At 49.8% G+C, this 25,186-nt stretch overlaps 5 non-coding genes across 5 annotated transcripts; all 5 read left to right on the top strand.

Moving 5' to 3' along the window:
* The first annotated feature begins 12,377 nt into the window (after window positions 1-12,377).
* On the top strand, window positions 12,378-12,511 carry LOC117069136. The gene has a single exon (XR_004431387.1). It is a non-coding gene; the product is annotated as a small nucleolar RNA SNORA71 (small nucleolar RNA).
* A 3,794-nt stretch (window positions 12,512-16,305) lies between these two features.
* On the top strand, window positions 16,306-16,439 carry LOC117069137. The gene has a single exon (XR_004431388.1). It is a non-coding gene; the product is annotated as a small nucleolar RNA SNORA71 (small nucleolar RNA).
* Window positions 16,440-18,680: 2,241 nt separating this feature from the next.
* LOC117069139 lies at window positions 18,681-18,814 on the top strand. Its single transcript, XR_004431390.1, has one exon. It is a non-coding gene; the product is annotated as a small nucleolar RNA SNORA71 (small nucleolar RNA).
* A 2,112-nt stretch (window positions 18,815-20,926) lies between these two features.
* LOC117069213 lies at window positions 20,927-21,060 on the top strand. Its single transcript, XR_004431452.1, has one exon. It is a non-coding gene; the product is annotated as a small nucleolar RNA SNORA71 (small nucleolar RNA).
* Window positions 21,061-24,715: 3,655 nt separating this feature from the next.
* On the top strand, window positions 24,716-24,843 carry LOC117069141. Its single transcript, XR_004431392.1, has one exon. It is a non-coding gene; the product is annotated as a small nucleolar RNA SNORA71 (small nucleolar RNA).
* Window positions 24,844-25,186: the final 343 nt, after the last annotated feature.

Genomic DNA, 25,186 nt, shown 5'->3' with positions numbered 1-25,186 from the left:
GTTTTGATTTTGACGTCAGCAGACAAATAAAGGGTCAGTCATTGAGAACAGACTGTTCTTTGAATGCTGTAACAAAGACTGTCACAACACACTTGTTCAAGAACTCAACATGCTGCCCTGTTTGCTGGAATCCCTCACTACGTAGGCCAGTGTCACAGATGGGAAAGTCAACCTGGATAAGCAAAATGCCCACAAGGCTGTATGCAACAGCCAAACCCTCAGTGGAATTTCTTAATAACTGGCCATTTAGGACAAGTTAAGGAAAAGACTTGGGCTTTTAGATAGAATGTGTTGGTGATAGAAACCTAACTTATGCTTCAAAAATAAAATACATTATTGGAAACTTATGTAATCAAGCGAGGGGAAGGGCAGAGGTCAAGCTGTGCCTCCAAAACAATGAACACCAGTACTGGAATTCCATCCCTGTCCTGCAACTCTGCCTCTCTCTCTCTGGGTGGACTTCTGACTTCAAACTCGCTCTAGTTTTTTGCTTATAGTGAGGGACATATGCCACATTTACCCAGGGGAACATCTCCATCCTGCTTCCACTGAGGGTAGGCAGGACTGCCACATACAGTTGTGCAGGTCGTGTACTGCACTACTCCTGGGAGCACCATTCACATCATAGCCTATGGTTGAGAAGCAGAGATGCCAGGGATGCTTGGGCAAGCCGATGACATAGAAAACACTTGACTTAAAGGAGAGAAAGTGTTTTCCCTAGCGTGTTCTTCTCTGGTGCAGCAGAGTCACCCTCTAATCATCTAATCCTTAAATGGTGTCATACCATCTAATCCTTAAATGATGGTCCTTCTAATAAAGGCCCTTGAAAATATCTCTGAAGGGCAACACTTTGAAGCATTTTTTCTCCAAGCTACTTGAGATCAAGCAGAAGACTTTAAATAAACCTGTGACAGTGAAACCTGTGCAGGGTCATTAAAAAAAAAAGAAAGATTTGCAAGCAGTAGCGGGGCTTTCTGAGAAATGCTATTCTGAACTCCACAAACTTTTTTTTTTGAGACAGAGTCTTGCTCTGTCACCTAGGCTGGAGCGCAGTGGCGTGATCTCAGCTCACTGCAACCTCTGCCTCCCAGGTTCAAGGGATTGCCTGCCTTAGCCTCCTGAGTAGCTGGGATTACACCTGGTGACTAATTTTTGTATTTTTAGTAGATTGCACCATACCAGCCAGGCTGGTCTCGAACTCCCAACCTCAGGTGATCTGCCTGTCTCAGCCTCCCAAGTGCTGGGATTACAGGTGTGAGCCACCATGCCCAGCCTGATTTTTACAACCTTTGACACTCAAGCTCTCAATTCTCAAAATTACCTTCTGGGCCAAGGATAGGCACTTCCACCCTTTCTGGAGCTCTTGGAGGAGTCACCCATCTCTCAGATCCCTCATCTAATTTGTCTTGAGTGTGGGTTAGGACTTGTTGAGGCTGCACACCCCTCAGGGTGCCTGTGCTTTGCTCGTTCATGGGATGCTTGGCCGAGTCCCCACTCCTTCCTGAGGAAGCTCACCCGGCAGGCCCTATCCAGCATAGCAGGGTGTGTGGTAGGGGTGGGAAGGTGGGCTGCAACAGAGGTAAAGGAAGGAGGAGTAGGCCGGGCGCGGTGGCTCAAGCCTGTAATCCCAGCACTTTGGGAGGCCGAGACGGGTGCATCACGAGGTCAGGAGATCGAGACCATCCTGGCTAACACGGTGAAACCCCGTCTCTACTTAAAAAATACAAAAAACTAGCCGGGCGAGGTGGCGGGCGCCTGTAGTCCCAGCTACTCCGGGGGCTGAGGCAGGAGAATGGCGTAAACCCGGGAGGCGGAGCTTGCAGTGAGCTGATATCCGGCCACTGCACTCCAGCCTGGGCGACAGCCAGACACCGTCTCAAAAAAAAAAGGAAGGAGGAGTAGGTGTCAGGGAGCCTGCAGGTGGTCACATCCAGCTGTCACCATTGATAGATGCAACTGATTTCCACTGTAGTGTCCACCTTTCCCCAGTGGTGGCGTCAGAAGGCATTCACAGGGCAGAAGCACCACTCCTGCCCTTCAAGGGCACTGGGACCAAGACTTTCCAACTGAAGTCTGCCAACGTTTTTTTTTTTTTTTTTGAAACAGGGTCTTGCTCTGTCATCCAGCTTGCAGTGCAGTGGTGAAATTATGGCTAACTGCAGCCTCGACCTCCCAGGCTCAAGCGATCCTCCTGTCTCAGCCTCCTGAGTAGCTGGGACTATAGGAGCATGCCACCAGGCCCTGCTAATTAAAAAAAAAAAATTGTAGAGATGGGGTCATACTATGTTGTCCAGGTTGGTCTCCAACTCCTGGTCTCAAATGATCCTCCTGCCTTGGTCTCATATTCAGTCCATAACATCCTCCAAGGGTTTTTGAGATGCTGCTCCACGACACCAACGTACATTTCCTATTGATGTACTTTCATGCTGGGATTACAGACATGGGCCACCAGGCCAGGCCCTATGCTCATTTTCTGCTTTTGTTATTTCATTAATTTATTTGTTTTGTTTTTTGAGTCAAAGTCTTGCTCTGTCACCCAGGCTGGAGTGCAGTGGTGTGATCTCAGCTCACTGCAACCTCCGTCTCCTGGGTTCGAGTGATTTTTACTGCTTCAGCCTCCCGATTAGCTGGGGTTACAGATGCCCGCCACCACACCCGGCTAATTTTTGTATTTTTAGTAGAGACAGGGTTTCACCATCTTGGCCAAGCTGGTCTCGAACTCCTAACCTCAAATGATTCACCTGCCTCAGCCTCTCAAAGTGCTGAGATTGTAGGCATGAGCCACCATACCTCGCCCTAATTTTATTTTATTTGAATCAGTTAAGTTGTCCTGTTTTTTTCTCTCTTTCTTTCTTTCTTTTTCTTTCTTCCTTCCTTCCTTTTTCTTTTTTTTTTTTTTTGACGGAGTCTTGCTCTGTTGCCCAGGCTAGAGTTCAGTGTGGCATGCTAACTGCAATCTCCACCTGCTGGGTTCAAGTGATTCTCCTGCCTCAGCCTCCCAAGTAGCTGGGATTACAGGCGCCCGCCACCATGCCCAGCTAATTTTTGTATTTTTAGTAGAGATGGGGTTTCACCATCTTGGCCAGGCTGATCTTGAACTCCTGACCTCAAGTGATCCACCTGCCTCGGCCTCCCAAAGTGCTGGGATTACAGGTATGAGCCACCATGCCCAGCCTTTTTCATTTTTTTTTTAAGCCCTCAGAGCCAAGAGCAGACTGGGACACAAGGAATTTTTCTTACATGTCAGAATTAAATGAGCCCTCTCCTGTTGCCACAATGAATATTTCCCTTTCTTCTTTTGCATCAACATTTAAAGGTCATCTATTACAGGCCACACAATGAGATGGGGAGATACTGCCCTCTCTGGTTCCTAACTTATCCACATACCAGCACAGGTGTCCACTCCCCATCCCTTCCTCCTCTTCAGCTTCAGAGTCTTCCTCTTTCTCCCCCCCAACCCTTAAGAGCCTTCCCATTGCAACTTTAAAGGACTCCTATTTGAGTACTTCAAAAATCCACCAAGAGCCAGACACATTAGTGTGCACCTGTAGTCCCAGCTACTGGGGAGGCTGAGGCAGAAGGATCCCTTGAGGCCAAAGAAGCATAGCAAGACCTCGTCTCCAAAAAAATAAAAACCCACCAAGGTCCAAGCATGATGACTCACACTTGAAATCTTAGCACTTTGGGAGGTTGAGGTGGGAGAATCGTTTGAGCCCAGGAGTTGGAGACCAGTGTGGACAACATAGTGAGACCTCATCTCTACAAAAAAAAATTGTTTTAATTAGCCAGGTATGGTGACATGTGCTTGTAGTCCCAGCTACTTCGGAGGCTGAGGCAGGAGGATCACTTGAGCCCAGCAGGTTGAGGCTGCAGTGAGCTTTAATCATGCCACTGCATTCCAGCCTGGGCAACAGAGCAAGACCATGTCTCAAAAAACAAACAGAAAACCACCAAAGCACACCACCTCTAAGAAGCCATCTTTCTTTGGAAATCCTATCATAATCAGGATCTATACCCGATTTTTGTACAATTCACCTGGCTGGTGAATGTTACCTCTTCTGTGCAGGACTCATGCTCTGTGAGCCTCAGCCATCCCTTGAGTAGTTAACCTCATCCTGGGGAACAAATAGTCCCGGATACACACAGCCTAATGTTTGCCAAGAAGTCAAGCTGAGAAAGGCCAAACAAAATGACAGCGCACGATGCCCCAGAGGCTTGAGAGTGTTCACCGAAGAGAAGTCGAATGTGAGAAAAGCACCAGCGTTTCCAAACACGGAGAATGCTTTGTGCAGTTCAACTGCCTGTACTATCGATGACCAAGGCATCAATAGGCAGTTGATGATCACTTTCAAATGCAGACACAGAAAGGGAGCACAGGGCGGGAGGCAGATGCCAATGGCCAGCATGGGAAAGAGCAGCCTGGTGAGCACGGAGCCCAGCAACGGCCACCCTGTTCTCCAAACCCGGGCAAATTTCTCTGCCGGGGAATTAAAGGGAACACACTGCTAGTAAAAGAGAGGAAAAAAATCTTGGCTTTGGAAAAGATCAGGATTGTATTTATAAGAACAATGACAACAACAGTAGTAGAAATTCCTTTCCCTCACAGCTTTGTTTTTAGGATGAGTAAACTGAGGTTAAGAGCAGGGCCCAGAGCTAGCTTGTGGCAGAGGGGATTGGGACCCGAGCATCTCTGATGCTCCTTCATTTTTATTTTATTATTATTTTATATTTTATTTTTAAATTTAATTTACTTTTATTATTTTATTTTATTTATTTTACTTTTTGAGACAAGGTCTCGCTCTATTACCCAGGCTGGAGTGAAGTGGCACAATCTCGGCCTGCTGTAACTTCCGCCTCCCAGGTTCAAACGATTCTTGTGCCTCAGCTTCCCGAGTAGCTGGGATTACAGGCGCCCACCACTATGCCTGGCTAATTTTTCTATTTTTAGTAGAGATGGGATTTTACCATGTTTGTCAGGCTGGTCACAAACTCCTGACCTCAAGTGATCTGCCTGCCTTGGCCTCCCCCAGTGCTGGGACTACAGGTGTGAGCCACCTGGCCCATCTACCTGTTTTCTATCACAGCACACTGCTGCCACGCTCCATAGATGCCCCCATAGTGCCCCCAGAGAGTGCTCATCACCCAAATGGATTCCTGAAAGACCATACTGTGAAAGACACAGTAACAGAGGAGCAGTAAGAAGCCGAGGAGGAGAATGGACAGATACAATGAAATCTGCAGCACAGTGGTCACTCTTGGCACGGAGATGGGTCTGGAGCTCCCGTAGGTCTTGCATGGTCAGTTGCTGACTTCCCACCTAGACTCCGGGCACCAACTCCTTGGAAGACGCCGTCCAGCTGGCCATGATTCCATCTCTTCTGGCGAAGGGGCTCCAGGCCCCGGGGATTTCTCAGCCACTATGAGGTCACAGACTTCCCGTGGTAGAACCTTGTCTTCTCAGCTACAGTCCAATCCTTTGCAACCAGTAGGTTGAAAGCAGGACTCCTGATATGTCTGCTTAGACTTGCTAAGTGGAAGTGTCTCTCCCCTATCCCTAGAAAAATATCAGGCAAAGCCTTATAATTTTTCTGATCATTCTTAGGTAATAAAAAGTCTTGCAATCACTAAAAATGGAAAACACAGTTTCCACTCAACAATTTTATTTTATTATTTTTTAATAATACACCAGTAGGTCAAATGTGGTGGCTCACGCCTATAATCCCAGCACTTTGGGAGGCCGAGGCGGGTGGATTACAAGGTCAGGAGTTTGAGACCAGCCTGGCCGATATGGTGAAATCCCATCTCTACTAGAAACACAAAAAAATTAGCCAGGTGTGGTGGTGCACACCTGTAATCCCAGCTACTCAGGAGGCTGAGGCAGGAGAAGTGCTTGAACCCGGGAGGCGGAGGTTGCAGTTAGCCAAGATCGCACCATTGCACTCCAGCCTGGGTGACAGAGCAAGACTCAGTCTCAAAAAAAAAAAAAAGTCTGGGCATGGTGGCTCAAGTCTGTAATCCCAGCATTTGGGGAGGCCGAGGTGGGTGGATCATGAGGTCAGGAGTTCAAGACCAGCCTGATCAACATGGTAAAACCCCATCTCTACTACAAATACAAAAATTAGCTAGGTAGCATGTGCCTGTAATCCTAGCTACTCAGGAGGCTGAGGCAGGAGAATCGCTTGAACCCAGGAGGCGGAGGTTGCAGTGAGCTGAGATCACACCACTGCACTCAAGCCTGGGTGACAGAGCAAGACTCTGTCTCAAACAAACAAACAAAAAAACCAGGATTAGTTACGGATCTGCTGAATCCATTCAACTAGTTTAAATGTTCAGTCTATTGCATTATTATGTTTTCAATGATCTTTCATAGGTAAGACATTTCTCCACCAGCTGGGGCTATGTACAGGGCAGGCTGCTGTCTGCTGGGGTGGGGACATTGGCCTTCTCTCTTCATGTATCCAGATATGTTTCTCTTCAATAGGAATTTTCTGTCTATTTACCCTCTCAATACTTTCAGGATCAAAACAGGTGGAGTAAAGGGTAAGGAGAGGGGAGACATCTCATCTGGTGCTTTTGCAAGAAGCCCGCACCATCTCCAAACTAGGGAGATGTTTAATCCTTATTTCTCTCTTTTTCTCTTAAATTATCTCCTTCCTCAGTTCTGCATCTGGTCCGGCACTTTCTTTGGAAGGCAGCTGCTATTTTATCACGGAACCTTCAAAAACTGCCAATACTCAAATCAATTTTTGCCTATCACAACAGCAGTTTTATTGCATTTTTAATTTTCTTTCCTTCTTTCCTTCTTTCCTTCCTTCCTTCCTTCCTTCCTTCCTTCCTTCCTTCCTTCCTTCCTTCCTTCTTTCTTTCTTTCCTTCCTTCCTTCCTTCCTTCTCTCTTTCTTTCTTTTTTTGGATGGAGTTTCACTCTTGTCACCCAGGCTAGAGTGCAATAGTATGATCTTGGCTCACTGCAACCTCTGCCTCCTGGGATCAAGTGATTCTCGTGCCTCAGCCTCCTGAGTAGCTGGGATTACAGGCACCCACCACCACGCCTGGCTAATTTTTGTGTTTTTAGTAGAGATGGGGTTTCACCATGTTGGCTAGGCTGGTCTCGAACTCCTGACCTTGTCATCCACCTGCCCTGGCCTCCCAAAGTGCTTGGATTACAGGCATGAGCCACCACACCCGGCCTCATTTGTTAATCTTGAGATGCAATTGTATATGGTTATTCCCCCTATATTGGTGCCTCCTTTCTCCTTTCCTTGATGTGTCAGCTGAAACTTCCTTTTTTTTTTTTTTTGAGATGGAGTCTCCCTCTGTCGCCCAGGCTGGAGTGCAGTGGCTCCATCTTGGCTCACTGCGAGCTCCGCCTCCCAGGTTCACACCATTCTCCTGCCTCAGCCGCCTAAGTAACTGGGACTACAGGCGCCCGCCACCACGTCCGGCTAATTTAACATCCTGTTCCACTACTGTGGAACAAGGATCAACCACTCCTCTTAGGTGCCCATCCTGCTATAGGCACTGGGGCTGCAGGAATGAACTTGCCAAGGTGCCCTCCTTAGTGTTATGGGAATAAGGAGTGCAAAAGAAAATCTGGAACTACAGAAAATCTGCAGTTCTGCCTGTTCCCAGCTTTCTGAGGACACCTTGGCCTTAATTGCTAGCTCAAAAGATTCAGCTCGGTGAGGCCTCAATCTGAATATGCAGGAGGCCAAGCCCTTTCAGGCTCATAGGTGGGGCGGCAGAGGCGGGCGTGGGTTGTGGGTGCACTCAGCCTCCTGTTTGCTGTGTCTCTTCCAGCTCCAAAGGGGTGATGAGAGCCAGATTGCCTTAGATCTGTGCTGGGGAGTAGAGCAGCAACTAGCCACATGTGGCTACAGAGCACTGGAAATGTGGGAGTCGGAATTGTAATGTGCCATAAATGTAAATCACATACCAGATTCCAAAGACCTCATACAAGAAAAAGAATAGTAAATTGCTCATGAGTAATTATAAAATATTGATTACATGCTGACATGATAATATTTGGGTTATATTCAGTTAAATAAATTGTTAAAATTAATTTTACTTTTACATTTTCTCTTTTTTTTTTTTTTTTTTTGAGATGGAGTTTCGCTCTTGTTGCCCAGGCTGGAGTGCAATGGGGAGATCTTGGCTTACCGTAACCTCCGCCTCCTGGGTTCCAGCGATTCTCCTGCCTCAGCCTCCCAAGTAGCTGGGATTACAGGCACGCACCACCACGCCCGGTAATTTTGTATTTTTAATAGAGATGGGGTTTCTCCATGTTCGTTAGGCTGGTCTCGAACTCCTGACCTCAGGTGATCCACCTGCCTTGGCCTCCCAAAGTGCTGGGATTACAGGCATGAGCCACCTCAGCGGGCCTACGTTTTATCTTTTTAACATGCTCTTGGCAAATGTAAAAGTACATATGTGGCTTGCATTATCATTATATTTGTGTTCTTCTTTTTTTTTTTTTTTTTTTGAGATGGAGCCTCGCTCAGTCACCCAGGTTGGAGTGCGACGGCATGATCTCGGCTTACTGCAACATCTGCTGCCCAGGTTCAAGCAATTCTCCTGTCTCAACCTCCCGAGTACCTGGGACTACAGGCGCATGCCACCACGCCTGGCTAAGTTTTGTATTTTTAGTAGAGACAGGGTTTCACCATGTTGGCCAGGCTGGTCTTGAACTCCTGACCTCATGTGATCCACCTGCCTCAGCCTCCCAAAGTGCTGCGATTACAGGCGTGAGCCACTGCGCCCGGCCTTGCATTATATTTCTATTGGACAATGCTATCTTTCTCTTTCTTTTTCTTTTTTGAGACAGGGTCTCGTTCTGTCAACCTGTCTGGAGTGCAGTGGTGTGATCTCGGCTTACTGCAGCCTCAACTTCCCAGACTGAAGTGATTCTCCCACCTCAACCTCCTGAGTAGCTGGGACTACAGGACTGCTCCACCATGCCTGGCTGACAATGCTATCTTGGACTTTTCAAACACAGCACATTTCCTCTGCTTCATAAATAATCCCAGAGTCCTTACAGTGACAGAAGCCCTCAACTTTCTCACAATACTACAATATAGCAACTACTAGGCCTTGGATATTTGTTCTGTGCTATGGTCTTTTTTTGTTGTTGTTGTTGTTGAGACGGAGACTGTTGCCCAGGCTGGAGTGCAGCGGCCGGATCTCAGCTCACTGCAAGCTCCGCCTCCCGGGTTTACGCCATTCTCCTGCCTCAGCCTCCCAAGTAGCTGGGACTACAGGTGCCCGCCACCTCGCCCGGCTAGTTTTTGTATTTTTAGTAGAGACGGGGTTTCACCGTGTTAGCCAGGATGGTCTCGATCTCCTGACCTCGTGATCCGCCCGTCTCGGCCTCCCAAAGTGCTGGGATTACAGGCTTGAGCCACCGCGCCCGGCCTATGCTATGATCTTGATATAAATCATTTCATTTAATTCTCACAGTAACGCTATGAGCAGGGAGCTATGACTGCCTATTTTCTGTAACTGGAGACTAAGGCTGGGTGGAGAAGTTAGGTTACTTAGCCAGAGTCACATGGAGAGTAACAGCAAGAGTAGGAGGCAGAAGAGGACACCAGGGTTGTGTGGCCACAAATGTGCACACCTGACCCCCCTGCCCAGTGTCCTCTCAGTCACAGCATCTGTATTAGTCCATCCTTACGCTGCTATAAAGAACTGCCTGAGACTGGGTAATTTATAAAGGAAAGAGGTTTAATTGACTCACAGTTCAGCATGGCTGTGGAGATCTCAGGAAACTTACAATCATGGTGGAAGGGAAAGCAAACACGTCTTTCTTCACATGGTGGCAGCAAGGAGAAGTATAGAGCAAAAGGGGGAAAAGCCCCTTATAAAATCATCAGATCTCATGAGAACTCACTATTACAAGAACAGCAGCATGGAGGTAACTGCCCCCATGATTCAATTACCTCCCACGACAGGTGGGAATTTTGGGAAGTACAGTTCTAGATGAGATTTAGGTGGGGTCACAGCCAAACCATAGCAGCATCACACAGCCCCTCCCCGTCACAAAGACTCCCAATGTTCTTACAGTCTTGGGATCCCATAGACCTCTCCCAGGTACAAAATATGGAGCAGATCTCACCTCAAGGACCCCCATTTCCCTCATGATCGCATAGGTCAGGCCTGGATATTCTTGTCCTTCTGACCTATTGAGTACCAAGAATCTGACAGGAGCAGAGTGTGTGGGCTCCTCATCAGGCCCAAGGGTGGGCTGCTTGCACTCCAGAACATGGACAGAGTCAGTAGCAGGGCTGTCTCAGGCCCAAGAGGCACACCCTTCCCAGGATGCAGACAGTGCCAGTGCGTATGAGAATTTGTGAGCCATTAAGTCCCCTCCCAAGATTGTCTCCAGTATGCTGCAGAGAACATGGGGCATCTGTCTCTAGTCTCCGTCACTGTGCAAATCTGATCAAGTTCCTCAAATGCAAATCTTCAAGTTCAGAGACTCTTTGCACCCTCCACCCCCTGTACTTTGAGGCTGGAGTTTAGCAAAGCAGTTACCCGCTGTCCTCCTCTCTTGGCTCATCTTCTCACCCTCACATTCCAGTCTCTGACCATGACTCAGTCATCTCGGTCTGACATTGTTCAGAAAAAAATGAATGGGGTGGGGGTAGAATTCATTCATTCAACGGTGCTAGCCACTGAACTGGGTAGTGAGTACAGTGGTGAATTAAAGACAGACGCCTCTGAACCCTTGCAGAAGGAAGTTCAAACTAAGCACAGTCCCCTCATTGTAGTAACAGCTCCTATGATGGAAAATTGGCCATTCCTACAGATTAATAAGAGTCAGTGACCAAGGAACATCTTCAGAACAGAAAAGCAAAGCAAGAGGGAGAAGATTACTTCTAAACTTTCAGGCTGTTTTCGAAATTTATCCCAAGTCCTCCAGAGTCCGGAGTTGAGCTCGACTCCGCCAGGGGACGCTGCAGGGCTTCTCGCCTTGGTTCCTTCCGCTCTAGGCCGCAGTTCGAGCTCTCATCTGTATTTCCGCCGGCGCGAAACCAGTGTAGCTTCCTAGTCGTGTGGCCTCGGTCTTTCGCCGTCCCTCGCTATCGCACGCTATGGCACACCATCGCAAGCCACCGCACCCCATCGCTCGAAATCTGCAAACATCTTGATATTTCCTGTGCCGTCTGTCAGGTCTCCGCCGCCACTCGACGCCAGGGCGCCGGGTGAGTCCACAGCAGGGCGCGTGGTCTTCGCCACTCTCACCATCGGGGAAAACTGAGGCCCCAGGGAAGGCGGCCAGAGAGATCAGGCCCGGTCCCTGGTGCAGTGCCTCGTCCCCTTTGCTGGAGTGAGCCCCCTGGGATTCACGGGTCCTCGGGAAAGACACTGGCGGATGAACCGCGCCCTCGGCCGCCGCTGTGCTGAGCCGGCCACGTGCAGACGTCAGACCCCCTGTCCGCGAAGCTACTTTGCGGGAAGGCTTAGTGCCCCTGGATGACGGGAAACAGGGCTCGACGACTTTAGCTGCCCGCCCCCGACTCCTGGCATTGGAAGCCCCCAAAGCCACTTGTCTCTTGCCTACAAAGTGTCAGTCATTGTGCCATGTCCTTGGGACCGTTAACTCTTTTTCCCCTCAATACCTTTTAAAAGGTGTTAGAACCTTCATTTTACAGACCAGTTAGCTGGGGTTTAAATGGAAGACGCTCCTAGCACCCCAGTGAGGCAGAGTCTGGACTTCTGTCCCCGGGCCTTGTACTAAAGCCCCATCCCCGTGCTTTTTCCCTGCCTAGGCCTTGTGGGCTGTGCTGCTCCTCGGAGGGCTTCGCACCAGCCAGCGCCCCCTCCTGCAGCACTCTGATCTGCACCCCCGAGGGGCGTCTGTCCGCGGGGTGAGAATGCCCTGGGTGAGTGCCGCTGCTTATGCGCACCTTGGGGGAGGACCCTTCTGTGGGACCCAGTAGAGGGGATAGTCAATGAGCTCGGCCAGTTCCGAATTCTGAGAACTGTCTGCAAAGCGTGATTTAGGAGACAGGGAGACTTGGGGGTCACATCCTGGCTAAGTTCCTTCATTCTCCTGAGGTTGACTTTCTGTGAAGTAGGGAAACTGCAAAAGCTCTCTGAGGGCAGAGGCCTTGGCTGTTTTTCTTGATTTTAAACCCATGGTGCCTGTCCACGTATAGATAGATACTCAGAATTGGTGGGCTGAATGTACAGCCGAGGCGTTTTTACCAGAAGTCGGTTTTCCTGTGGACTCTGGGTGGGGACAGATGGAATCTGCCTGTGAAGTGATGACGGCTGTCAGGGTCCTGGGTACCTTTCTCTTCCCTGGGGAGTGAGCAGCCCTCTGGAGATCTGGCAGCTAACACGCGAACGTGGGCTCACCTGCCCTTTTTTTGCACCTGTATTCGAAAGTGATCGTGGGCTGCCTGGGCCCTGGTCATTGATAGTGCAGGGAGAGAAATCGCTGAAAGCGCTTCCCCGTGTTTGGAGGGTCCACTCTTGTCCCTTCCAAACTCTGGAGCTTTCTCACACCTCCTTCTCACCATCTTTTAAATGCCTCCTGGCGCTTGGTGTCTGATGATTATTGAGTGCCCCCTGTGCAAGGCTCCCTGCAGGGGTCTGGAAGGCGTTCACCAAGGTGTATGAGGGTGTGTCCCTGCCTCAGGATTGGTGGTGGAACCACAGCTACGGCCCTGGTAGTCACACCCTGTGGCAATTACTGGCTTGATTGTCTTTGCTTCTCTTTTGTGACCTTGAGGGCAGTGTCTTGAGCTTTTGTTTAGTATTTTATTGTATTTGTTTAGTGACAGGGTCTTACTCTGTTGTCCACGCTGGGGTGCAGTGTGCAGTGGCGTGATCATAGTTTGAACTCCTGTACGCAAGTGATCCTCCCACCTCAGCCTCCCAAATAGCTGGGACAGACAGGATCTCGCTATGTTGCCCAGGCTGGTCCTGAACTGGCTTTAAGTGATTTTCCCTCTGTCTTCCAAAGTGCCGGAATGATAGGTGTGAACCACTTCGCCTGTCTCAGTATCTGAGTCCTGTCTCTTGACTTACCTGGTGCTTGGCAGATGGTTGATTTTCAGCAGTTAAGGAACAAATGAAAAACAGGAGATGGGCCGAGCACGGTGACTCACACTTGTAATCCCAACACTCTGGGAGGCCAAGGCGGGTGGATCACTTGAGGCCAGGAGTTCAAGACCAGCTTGGCCAACGTGGTGAAACCCCATCTCTACTAAAAAATACAAAAATGAGTAGGTTGTGGTGGCACATGCCTATACTTCCAGCTACTCAGGAGGCTGAGGCACACCAGAATCGTTTGAACACAGGAGGTGGAGGTTGCAGTGTGCCAAGATTGTGCTACTGCGTTCCAGGCTGTGCTGCAGCCTGGACTGCATTCCAGCTAAAGACTTAGAATTGTAAGGTGACAGGGCTTTGCATGTCACCTTGTTGCGTGTCAGTGAAATACTTTTGAGCGAGGCAGCCTGTGTGGGGGTGGTCAGAGCTATTTCCCACTGGCGCAGTGGTCATCCCATGGTGTTCCCCTTGACGGTCTTGTCCGTGGGCCACCAAGATGCATTTCCCCACACGATTGTCATTGTGATGTCAAGGACCAAAGCCAGAGGTATAGGTAGGCATGGCTGATAGAAGAGTGAGATGTGTAATCAGCCCTGACCCACAGGTGACAGATGGGCCATCCTGCCCGAAATAGCCCTTACTGTGTATGCCAGACTCCGCCACGCTGGTGTGCCACACCAGAACCTGTCCTAGGTTCAGAGTCCCCTTCAGTGTACTGCTTCAGGATCACAAATTCAACAATATGTGCTTAAGATGACAGTTAAGCTGTCCCTGATGTGTGGTTCTTCTCTAGACGAACTCTTTTCGTGTTGCTGAGACCGTGAACCACTGTTAACACCAGCCAGCTTTTAGGAAACGTTTACCACCTGGTTCTGTGCCAGTATTCTCCTTGTCCTTTCCAGAACAGGTTTGACCAGGTGATGTCTAGATAGCTCATCCAGGGCTTCTTGATTCTGGCAGAGGAGGTTGATTGGTGCAGAGGGGCCCATGAGAAGTGTCTCCGTCCTGCCAGGAAGTAGGTGGACCATGGTATTCCATGAGGTCTGTCCTCTGGAGATCTGGGGCTTTGTGTCCCGCAAGAGTGGATACATGCAGGTTCCCTGGGCGTGACATCTGGGAAGTAGAGAGAAGTGAGGTGAGGGTGTCTTTGTGCTGGCCCCAGTTTTACCCTCTTTGGGGCCGTCATGAATGCATTGGGTTTCTCTTGTGCTTGCTTAGGTTTAGTGTCTTCAGGGATCCCTTATCATTGTTGTGTCTTGGAATATCTTGACTCAAAAGCTGAAGGGCTTTGGCATCAAACCTACTTGTATCCTGGTCCTGAACGCCTTACCACCACTCCCTAGCTTTGGTTCTTTTTATGATCCTCAGTTTCCTCATCTGGAAAACAGGAGTACACTGAGGTGATTTTTCTTAGGATCACACAGTCCCTGTCTTCCACGTCCGAAGAACTCTGCCAGCTTCTTATCTGGAGGGTCTTTCCTTTACCTCTCCTGGTTGGGGCAGGTTCCATTTATGTGGGACAAGACGGAAGCTGCTTCATCCTGTGCTCTGCTGTGCCACTGTCCCGGCTCAGGCCATTTTCCAGGCTTCTGACACTGGTCTCCAATTTCAACAAGCCCTGGATCTTTTTCTGCCCCTGTGTGCAAAGTGATTACAGGCTGCTTGTGTCTTGGTTATTGGTAATAAAGGAAAAGTTACAAGGTTTTCCTCTTGTGGAGAGGAACCATTGTCCATTTCAGACGGGACGACCTCAGGGGACTGTGTCAGTGACCCAAGATGGGCTAGACAAGCGGTCAGTACATTCATCTCCTGAGACCCTGATTCCCCACGTGTGTTTTCTGTAGGTGAATGTTGTGGTTTCCTGGACTTGGCATAAGCACTGCCAAGTGCATCAGTCACATCTTGGCTTTTTGTGCCCTGCAGGAGGGTCACATGACTGCTGCCCCATGTGTGTAAGAGGTATCCTCTGGGAGAGCATGGATTCTGAGGTCCCAGGTAAGTGGGGTTCTGCTCGGTTCTCTAGAGCTCAAGTTCTCTGCAGGCTGTGAGGCCAGAGGTGGTTGGGTGCTGAGGGGTGGGGAGCAAGGGCACAGGTGAAGGCTGCTTCCCTTTGCTCCCATCTTTGCTTCCTCAGCAGGCAGGGACAGGTTTGGACCCTCTTCTGCCTTCAGGGGCTGCTGCTGAGAAGGTGCTCCCTGAGCTTGATTTGGGCTCTGAGAGTCTCTGAGAAAGACCTTGTGATGTTGAGAGGAAAACCATGTGTTGGAATGCACAGAGGGGCTGCGTTTCCGATTCAAGCCTGGATTCATACCCAGTGGCCGCCTGAGTGGTCTTCTGTGAGCCTCAGTGGAACAGATAGCCAATGTTGTTACCCTCCAGCCCAGTCTGTCTGTCTGTTTGTTTATTTACTTATTTATTGAGACAGAGTCTCGCTCCGTCGCCCAGGCTGGAGTGCAGTGGCGTGATCTCAGCTCACTACAACCTCCACCTCCTGGGTTCAAGTAATTCTCCTCCCTCAGCCTCCTGAGTAGTTGGGATTACAGGTGCCTGCCACCATGCTTGGCTAATTTTTTGTATTTTTAGTAGAGATGGGGTTTTACCGTGCTGACCAGGCTGGTCTCGAACTCCTGACCTCTGGTGATCCACCCGCCTCAGCCTCCCAAAGTGCTGGGATTACAGGCGTGAGCCACTGCGCCCGACCAATTTTTATTTTTATTTTTATTTTCTTTTGAGACAGAGTCTCTCTGTGTTGCCCAGGCTGGAGTGCAATGGCGCAATCTTGATTCACTGCAACCTCCGCTTTCTGGGTTCAAGTGGTTCTCCTGCCTCAGCCTCCCGAGTAGCTGGGATTAGAGGTGCCCGCCACCATGCCTGGCTAATTTTTTTTTGTATTTTTAGTAGAGTTGGCGTTTCACCATATTGGACAGGCTGGTCTGGAACTCCTGACCTCAGATGATCCACCTGCCTCAGTCCCCCAAAGTGCTGGGATTACAGGCGTGAGCCACCACGCCCGGCCAGCCCAGTCTTTGAGAAGAGCCCCAGGATTCTCAATATTTCTGCCCATGTTTACCTTCCTTTCAGCTTCTGGCAGGGAGTGGTAAGTGATCTTGGGGAATCAGAAGTAGCACCTGTAATCTTAGGCTGTAAGTCTGCTCGTTGCAATGTCAGCTGTTCTGTTCTAGGTAAGACCATTGCCCAGAATGCTGGCATTGGCCTCCTTTCTGGGCTTGCCCTCTGCCCTTTCTGACCCTGCATTCGAAAGTGATCATGGGCTGCCCGTGCCCTGGTCATTGGTAGTGCAGGGAGAGGAACTGCCGAGAGCACTTCCCCATGTTTGGAGGGTGCACTCCTGTCTCTTCCAAACCCTGGAGCTTTCCCACACCTCCTCCCTCCCACCACCTCTTGGATGCCTCCTGGTGCCTGGCATCATCTAGTGAGTTGTGTTGCTCTTCTCCCTGGCCCAGGGCAGGTTAGTGTGAGACATGAGGGAAGGGTGTGAGGTGAAGGGTTTGTCCTCAAGGAGCAGGAGGGCTGGGTGTGGAGCTGAGACAGGGCAGCCCTGCTCCTTCCTCCCGGAAGCTTTCTCCGCCTCCACACCTCTCCTTCCACGTCCTTATCCAACCCCCTCTGCACCAAGCTGACCCCATAGAAATTGTTGCCTGACTTGTCTCCTGGCCCTCTTTGCTGTGGTCTTAAGGGTAGTGTCTGAATTTTGTTCCCTACTTTGTTCTGTCTGCCAGATGGTCAGTATTCCGACAGTGTGGGACAAAGGATAAACTGCAGCCTGAGCAACCCCGCCTCTATAAGAACTAAAAATTGGCCATGCGTGGCGGTGCCTGCCCCTGTAGTCCCAAGTACTTAGGAGGTTGAGGCAGGAGGCTCTCTTGAGCCCAGGAGGTCAAGGCGGCAGTGAGCCATAATCATGCCACTGCCCTCAGCCTCGGCAACAGAATGAGACCCTGTCTCAAAGAAAAACAAGAAAGGGAGAGTCCCTCCATTGTTAGGAGATGGGTTCATTGCATTTTGTGGTGTTGGAGAAAAATACTGAGTCAGCATCTATGTGGAATTGGTGGGAGCAGATTTGGTGTTTTCCACCCCTTCAGAGGATTCTGAGGTGACTCAGTTCTGTTGGCTTTGACTTTATATGGCCAGTGGGGAGGATTTTCCCCCCAGCTTGTGGGGAAAGGAATCAAGGACTAGAGACAGGCAGGGGAGAATATCACTGAGGGATTTACGGCAGCAGCCTCTACACGGCTTCCCCACTACCTCCTCGGGTGCTCGCCAGATGCTGCTGGAGAAACAGCACAGTCAGTCCCAAGAACATCATGGCCCCAGCATCCTCTTGAACTTAGTAACAGTTGGCCTGACAGATGAAGCGGTTGTCATCCCTGCCTTAGACGTTCTCCAGCCCCTTTCTTAGAGATAAGCTGCTGTTTCGTGCCGGCTATTCAGGTGAACACAGTTTAGTCAGCATTTTCGCAACACTGTGTAGAGAGGCTTGGTGAGAGGTGTTGGGACGCAGGAGGGTGGCAGACCACAGGGCCCGAGGTAAGGTTTCGGGTCCATCTCTGGAACTTTGGCTTTTTGCACCCTGTAAAGTCACGTTCCCTTTTTTCTGGTGCTTTGGTGGTGATGTAGGGAGAGGTGAGGATGAGAAGAGGGGCCGCATCCCTTGGATTCCCAGATCCAGACTCCTCTTCCCTGGGAAACCTGGATTGGAGCTGGCCCTCCTGTGCCTTCAGGGGCTGTGGAGGAGGAGGCCTCTGCAGGGACCTGACTGGGGCGAGCGCTGGGGCTTTTCCTGCAGTGCATCAGCAGCAAGTCATAATGGAAAATGGCTGGATTAAGGGTCATCCGTATCTGGCCCTTAGTTTTCCTCTGCCACCACCTGGCTCTGACCATTTTCTTTCCAGTTGTAATCAATGGTTTAGATTTATCCTAGCGACATTGTAGGGGTCCACAGCCAAATGACTCAGGATAAATGATGCAGATTGAGTCTGGAGGAATCCCTGTGCCGGCTTCCTCATGCTCTCTCCCTCCCTCAGAAATCACGTGGAACCCACTCTCCCCTCAGCAGTGAAAATGCATTCAGCCTGTGTGCAGTGTTTCTGCCCAGGGAAGCCCAGTAGGGACTCCATGCCCGGGGTTTTTACTGGGAGCTGGTTATGTAGACACCATCGGCCTAGCATGCACCAAAATTCCAGACTTCCAGAGGAAAACAGGTGCCTGTACCATATTATTTGCGTAGGGAGACTGTGTCCAGTGAACAGCTCTGATCAGTAAACTGTTGACTGGGAACATCTCTAGAGCCAAGTTCCCAGATACCAGCAAAGGGCCATCTGACCTGTTTTGAATCTCAGTTTCCTGATACAGAAAACAAAGGTAGGGCAGAATTGATTTTTACAGATGTGACCTCATGATCCTGCTCTCTAGTCCCCAGATTTTTCCAGGGCTTTTGTCAGAGATGTCTCCCCTTTGATTCCCCTTGGTGGTTAGGTTTTATGGGATTTTACAGGACAGGTGGCAGCTGCAGGACTCTTATACTGTCCCTAACTTGGGTCATCCCACAGGCCCCGGTGCCATCCTCCTGCTCTTCCTGACTCTCCTTGTGTCCTTTTCTGCTCCTGCATCTGAAAGTGATCATGGGCTGCCTATGCCTAGGTCATTGATAGTGCAGGGAGAGGAACGCTGGAAGAGGTTGTCCCCGTGTTTGGAGGGTCCACCCTATCCCATCCAAACCCTGAAGCTTTCACACACTCCTGTTTTTCTCCTGCCAGCCCTTGAGGAGTCCAGTGCTTTCTTGGCTGCCACATGAGAGTCAGTGCCGGGGGACATCATGCTTAGGTCTTTCTCAGCTTGACCTCTCTTTGCAGAAACCAGGCTCTGTGTATTGAGGGGTGGATCTGGGTTGTAGAGCATCAGTCCAGCTCACGGGAAGGGAATGTGATGTATAATGAGTCATGGTGCATCGCGGTGGATAGCACAGTTCTGAATGAGTGCAATATTGGCATGTACAGTGATATCCACAGAATTTCCATGAATTAACTTCCTGAAGGTGGTTTCTATAGCACTTGAATAGGAGGGGAGGTGAGGAGCACATGTACCAGGGAAGAGGGGACAACATGAGGGAGACTTTGAGGTTGGGGTGAGCAGCGCTGACCGTGTGTGTGTGTGTGTGTGTGTGTGTGTATGTGTGTGTGTGTGTGTGTAACTTGGGGACAGGATAGGGTGCATCTTTACATCTTTACATGTCATTGGCTTGGAATAGGAGATCCTGAAGGGTTTGTCATAAGAAAGAGAAAGTGTTCATTGCTGCAAGGGTAGCATAGCCGGGTTCTGAGAGGCAAAACACTTCCCTCACTTCCCACCCAAGAGTTTCGCCTGCTTTCTTGGCCCTCTGAGGTGTGCATTGGTGTCACTCACTGGTCACCGTTCCAGCTCTTAATTCCTCTGCCTTTTGTGCTGGCCTTCAGGGCTCCCCTGAGGGTGACTGGTTCTCAGGTTGCCTCCGGAGGAATGGGTGGAGTTGTAAGATCAGGAGTAAAGCTAGAGAGGGAGGACCAAGGGGAAGTCACTGATGCAGCCGCCTTCTAGCCTACCCCACCCCAACTGAGAGGTCGCTTTTTCCTGTTGAACATGTTGGATAGTGGGATGTGTTATAAGAAGTGATGTGTGTGACTTCTGGTCATTGCAGGATTGTCAGCTGACCTCTGTCCTGTGGGCCCAGTGTTCCCAGGCGATGTTTCTTCAAGAAGAGGCTGAACTGTGGTGCTTGTAAGGTATGAATCTTGGGTGCTTCTCTAGAGAATGCACTGGTGTTCAGGCTACAAAGACAAAGGCTTTGAGGTCACTAGAGGAGAGCCAGAGGCTGCTTCCTATTGCTTGCTCCTCCACTGAGGCCCACAGGGACATGTGACACCCTCTTTTCCTCCTCTGCCACTCCACTGTGTGAAGCAGGGTGGGGCTTACAGAGCTCCCCTTGGGCTCTGAGTCTTCCTAATGTGGATTGGCATCGTTTGTTGAAGTGGGAGGAGTACTGCATTTTGGAGGCAGGCAATTAGCTAGTGGTTTTCTCTGGACTTGGTGGCAATCCTTGTTATCAAGTGATTTATGGATTTTTTTTTTTTTTTTTTTTTTTTTTTTGAGACAGGATCTCACTGTCACCCAGCCTGGAGTGCAGTGGTGCAGTGATGGCTCACTGCAGCCTCGGCCTGGGCTCAAGTGATCCTCCACCTCAGCTTCTCGAGTCGCTGGGACCACAGGTACATGCTGCTGCACCCAGCTAATTTTTAAAATTTTTCTGTAGAGGCAGAGTCTCACCATGTTGCTCGGGCTTGTTTTGAATTCCTGGGCTCAAGCAGTCCTTCCACCTTTTCTTCCCAAAGTGCTGGGATTATGGATAGTAAGCCCATGCCTGGCCGACGTATGGATAGTAGTATCACACAATCCTAACTTCCTAACCCAGTGAATTCTCAACGTTTCACCCAGAGTTGATCTTCCCTCTCATTATCTTATGAGGGAAGCATTGGAGTAGTGGTTCTCAAACTGTGGTCCCAGAACCAGGCACCATCCCTATTAACTTGGGAACTTGTAAGAAGTGCAAGTTCTTAGCCCTGTCCTGACCTACTACGTCAGAAGTTTTGGGGCTGGAGCCAGCAATCTGGCTTAACATGCTCTCCAGGTGATTCTTACTCATGCTTAAGTTTGAGAAATCAAACCATGTTAGAAATCTTTGAGAATCAGAAGCAGCTGCTGCAATTCTAGGCTGCGAATCTGGTCACTGACTTGTTTCCGGGTCTCTTAGTTTGGGTTCTTCCTAAGCTGCTGGCAATGCCTCCCCTCTCTGCTCACTCACTGCCCTATTTTGCCCCTGTATTCGAAAGTGATCGTGGGCTGCCTGTGCCCTGGTCATTGATAGTGCAGGGAGAGGAATCAATGAAAGCGCTTCCCCGTGTTTGGAGGGTCCACTCTTGTCCCTTCCAAACTCTGGAGCTTTCGTACATGTCTTTATTCTCGTCAGTGATGTTACCTCCTGGTTCCTGGTTGTCGTGCCAGACCCCTGTTTCCTCATTAGGGATGGCGCCAGGTTCAACAGGCCGGAGAAGAGACCTGGAGCCAGTGAAGGAAACGGTTTATTTGGGGGAGCTTAGAGGGCAGTCGGCAGTCTAGTGGTGGTGGGCTGGATGGAAGCACCTCATCCGCTTGTAAAAAGCATGCAGATTATATAGCACCTTCCCCCAGTAACCTCCACATGGCAACCTTCGTTTCCTAAGAAGCCATTGTTATGTACATCTACCATATACTGGTGCTGTATGATTCATTGAGTGCCCCTTGTGCCCAGCATGGTGGAGGGTACTCAGAGGCTAAAGGAAAGGACGGTGAAGCAGAGACCTGCCTCACTGAGTTTATGTCTCTGAGCTAGTTTGGGAGCCACAATAGTGGTTACCCCTTCCTAGAGCTACACCCAGAAGCTCTCTCTGCCTCCGCATCACACTCCTTCCCACCTGTCAGCACTGGTCACGCTGTCTGGGGATTCTTGGTTTGCTTCTCATGCCCCCTCTACAGTGAGCTTCCTCAGGGCAGTGCCTCTGTCTTGTTTCCCGTCATGCCTGGTAACTGACGTGTTGCACCTGGACACAAAGTAAATGAGAAGGCTCGTTGTTGTAAGGTGACAAGGCTTATCCCATTGAGCAGTGCTGGGGTTAAAAATGTCCTAGAGCGGCCGGGCGCGGTGGCTCAAGCCTGTAATCCCAGCACTTTGGGAGGCCGAGACGGGCGGATCACGAGGTCAGGAGATCAAGACCATCCTGGCTAACATGGTGAAACCCCGTCTCTACTAAAAAAAATACAAAATAGCCGGGCGAAGCGGCGGGCGCCTGTAGTCCCAGCTACTCGGGAGGCTGAGGCAGGAGAATGGCATAAACCCGGGAGGTGGAGCTTGCAGTGAGCTGAGATCCGGCCACTGCACTCCAGCCCGGGCGACAGAGCGAGACTCCGTCTCAAAAAAAAAAAAAAAATGTCCTAGAGCAAGCCAGCTGTTAGAGTCCACCTTCAGTCCTGGCCGTGAGGAGGGTCCGTGGTCCACCAGGGGTGGATCTTCCCTCTAGCCTTAGATTATAATGGCAAGGGCTGGAGTAGTAATTGAGGGAGACAATGTGTGGTATACTCAGATGTATGAACACAGCTCTTACACACTAGATGGTAGGTGTGGGGCTCTCCCAGCCCACCTGTTCGTTACCCATCGCAGGTCTGTGCTGATCACTGCCAGACGTAGCCTGCTCCAAAAGCCTTCTGGCCTCGGCATCCTTTTGTTTTTAATTTTTATTTTTAAGACAGAGTCTCACTCTGTTGCCCGGGCTGGAGTGCAGTGGTGCAAACACAGCTCACTGCAACCTCTGCCTCCTGGGTTCAGTGATTCTTGCGCTTCAGCCTCCTGAGTAGCTGGGATTAAAGATGTACACCACCACACCCAGCTAATTTTTGTATTTTTAGTAGAGATAGGGTTTCACCATGTTGGCCAGGCTGGTCTCATGTGATCCACCTGCCTCAGCCTCCCAAAGTGTTGGGATTACAGGCGGGAGCCACCACACCCAACCTGTTTTTAAAATGTTGATTGTCTATATTTGAAGTTTACAACATGATGTTATAGAATAATGGGACGGATGTAGATAGCACGGTGGTTACTGTGGTGAAACCGATGAACATATCTGTCATCTCACGTAGTCACCGTTTTTAGTGTGTGTGAGGAGCAGCTGAAATCTACTTAACAGCAATCCCTTATGTTGTGCATGAGCTCTCTAAACTTACTCATCCTGTGTATCTGCTACTTGGTGTCCTTTGACCTGCATCTCCTTATTTCCTCCAGCTCCTGCCCATGGTAATTGCCATTTTATTCTCCATCTGTGTATGCTTGACCTTTTTTTAACTTTTTTTTTAACATTGCACACATAAGTGAGATAAGCACTGTTTGTGTCTAGTTTATTTCGTTTAACATAGTATCCTATAGGTCCATCCGTGTTGTGGCAAATGACAGGATCTTTCTCTCTCTCTCTCTCTCTTTTTTTGTTGTTGTTGCTGAGACAGGGTCTCCCTCTGTTACCTGGGCTTAAGTGACCCTCCCACCTCATCCCCCTGGGTAGCTGGGACTGCAGGTACAAACCACCATGCCTGGTTAATTTTTGTATTTTTTGTATAAATGGGGTTTCGCGATGTTGCCCAGGCTGGTCTCCAACTCCTGGGCTCAAACCATCCTTCTGCCTTGGCCTCCAAAAGTGCTGGGATTATAGGCATGGGCCACCATGCCTAGCCCAGGGTCGCCGTCGTCTTCTTTTTTTTTTGAACTGGAGTTTTGCTCTTGTCACCCGGGTTGGAGTGCAGTGGCGCAATCTCAGCTCACTGCAACCTCCGCCTCCCAGGTTCAAGTGATTCTTCTGCCTCAGCCTCCCGAGTAGCTGGGATTACAGGTGTGTGCCAGCACGCCCAGCTAATTTTTTGTATTTTTAGTAGAGATGGGGTTTCACCATGTTGGTCAGTGTGGTCCTGACCTCAGGTGATCCACCTACCTCGGCCTCCCAAAGTACTGGAATTACAGGTGTGAGCCACCGCGCCCGGCCAAGGGTCTTCTTTTTATGGGTGAATAATGTTTTGTTTTGTTTTGTGTGTGTGTGTGTGCGCGTGTGCACATGCACATGTGTGTATGCCACATTTTCTTTTTCCATTCATCTGTTGGTGGAGACTTAGATTGTTTCCGTATCTTGGCGATTGGGAGTAATGCCGCAGTGAATATTGGAGTACAGATGTCTTTGTGAGGTATGTGTCCAGAAGAGGGATAGTTGGGTCTATTTAATGTATACTGATAAGCAGCACACAGCGGGCACATCGGATAGCATAGATGCCATTTCTCTCACAGTCTGCCGACGCCTTCCTAGAGTTATGTTTTTCTTGTTCCTGAGACAATAATGTGGCTGTAAGTACTAATAGAGACAGTGGCATTTGTGGGATGCTGATGATCTGCCAGCCCCTGTGTTAAGTGTTCTCTGTGTCTGTTTCAGATGGGTCCGCTGTGTGCAGAGGCTCCATGGGATGTGTTGTCTTCATAGCAGCAGGGCGCTGGACCATGGGTCCCTAAGGTAAGATTTTTAGACTGTTGTCTGGAATATGTTTTTTTGCATCCTACAGAGTCATATGCTATTCCTGGGGCTTGGATGATGTACGGGAAGCAAGGTAAAAGTGGGATCCCGTGGTTCCCCGGTCTGTCCTGCTGTGACACTGTTTCTCACATGCCTTCAGCGGCTGTTGCAGAGGAAGGGCCTCCAGAAATGTGCGTGGGTAAAGTGAGTTCCCTGGGGGAACCTTCCTCCCTGCTTGAGCGCTGGTGTGTCCGCAGTATGCTGTGATCTGGATTAGCAGTGAGTTTTTCTTTCGGGGTGTGCCTGTATGATGTTAGGACCACATGCTCCTGACCTTTTCCAGCCCAAAAGCATTTCCATTTTTTTAAATGCTGGAAGTGTCTTGACTCCTTTTGGGGCCTTAGAAGTACACACGGTGGCCGTGGCTGGGCCTCTGCTCAGCTCAGCTGCTCTCCCTGTCTCAGGCCATTCCTCAGGCCCTGGACACCAGCCTCCCTCCCTTGCTGGCTCTCTTCTGTCCTTCCCTGTTCTTGTATCCAAAAATGACCATGGGTTGCCTGTGCCCCGATCATTAATAGTGCAGGGGTAGGAGTGCTGAAAGACATTTTCCCTGCGTTGGTCCAGCCTTTCCTTTCAAACCCTGGAGCTTTCCCATGCTGCAGCCTTTTTCCTGCTAGCCCTTCAGAGCTTGGGCCTTTGTAGGCCTGTGTGATAGGGTGACTAGACCTACCCGCTGACTTCTGAGGGTTCATTTTGTCTTTTCATGTTAGGGATCCTCTTGCCAGAAACCAGTCTGCATTTCTCTTTGGGCCCCAGCTGGAATGAGTTCAGATAGCAGTGAAGGGCACACGTGAGAATTGTCAATCACGGGCTTTGCTTCATGAAATGTGAAATCCATATTGTTTCTCCAGGCGCCATCAGTAATGTCGAATAAATGGAGAAAGTTGTAGGTGGGACTAGGAAAGCCGTATTCCTGTGGATCACTCTAGCTGGTCGTTT

This window comes from Trachypithecus francoisi, unplaced genomic scaffold, assembly GCF_009764315.1.
Source record: "Trachypithecus francoisi isolate TF-2019V2 unplaced genomic scaffold, Tfra_2.0 Lachesis_group21, whole genome shotgun sequence".
NCBI classification, from domain to species: domain Eukaryota; kingdom Metazoa; phylum Chordata; class Mammalia; order Primates; family Cercopithecidae; genus Trachypithecus; species Trachypithecus francoisi.
The sequence above is the reverse complement of the archived record's forward strand: the minus strand, read 5'-3'. Positions and strand labels throughout refer to the sequence as shown.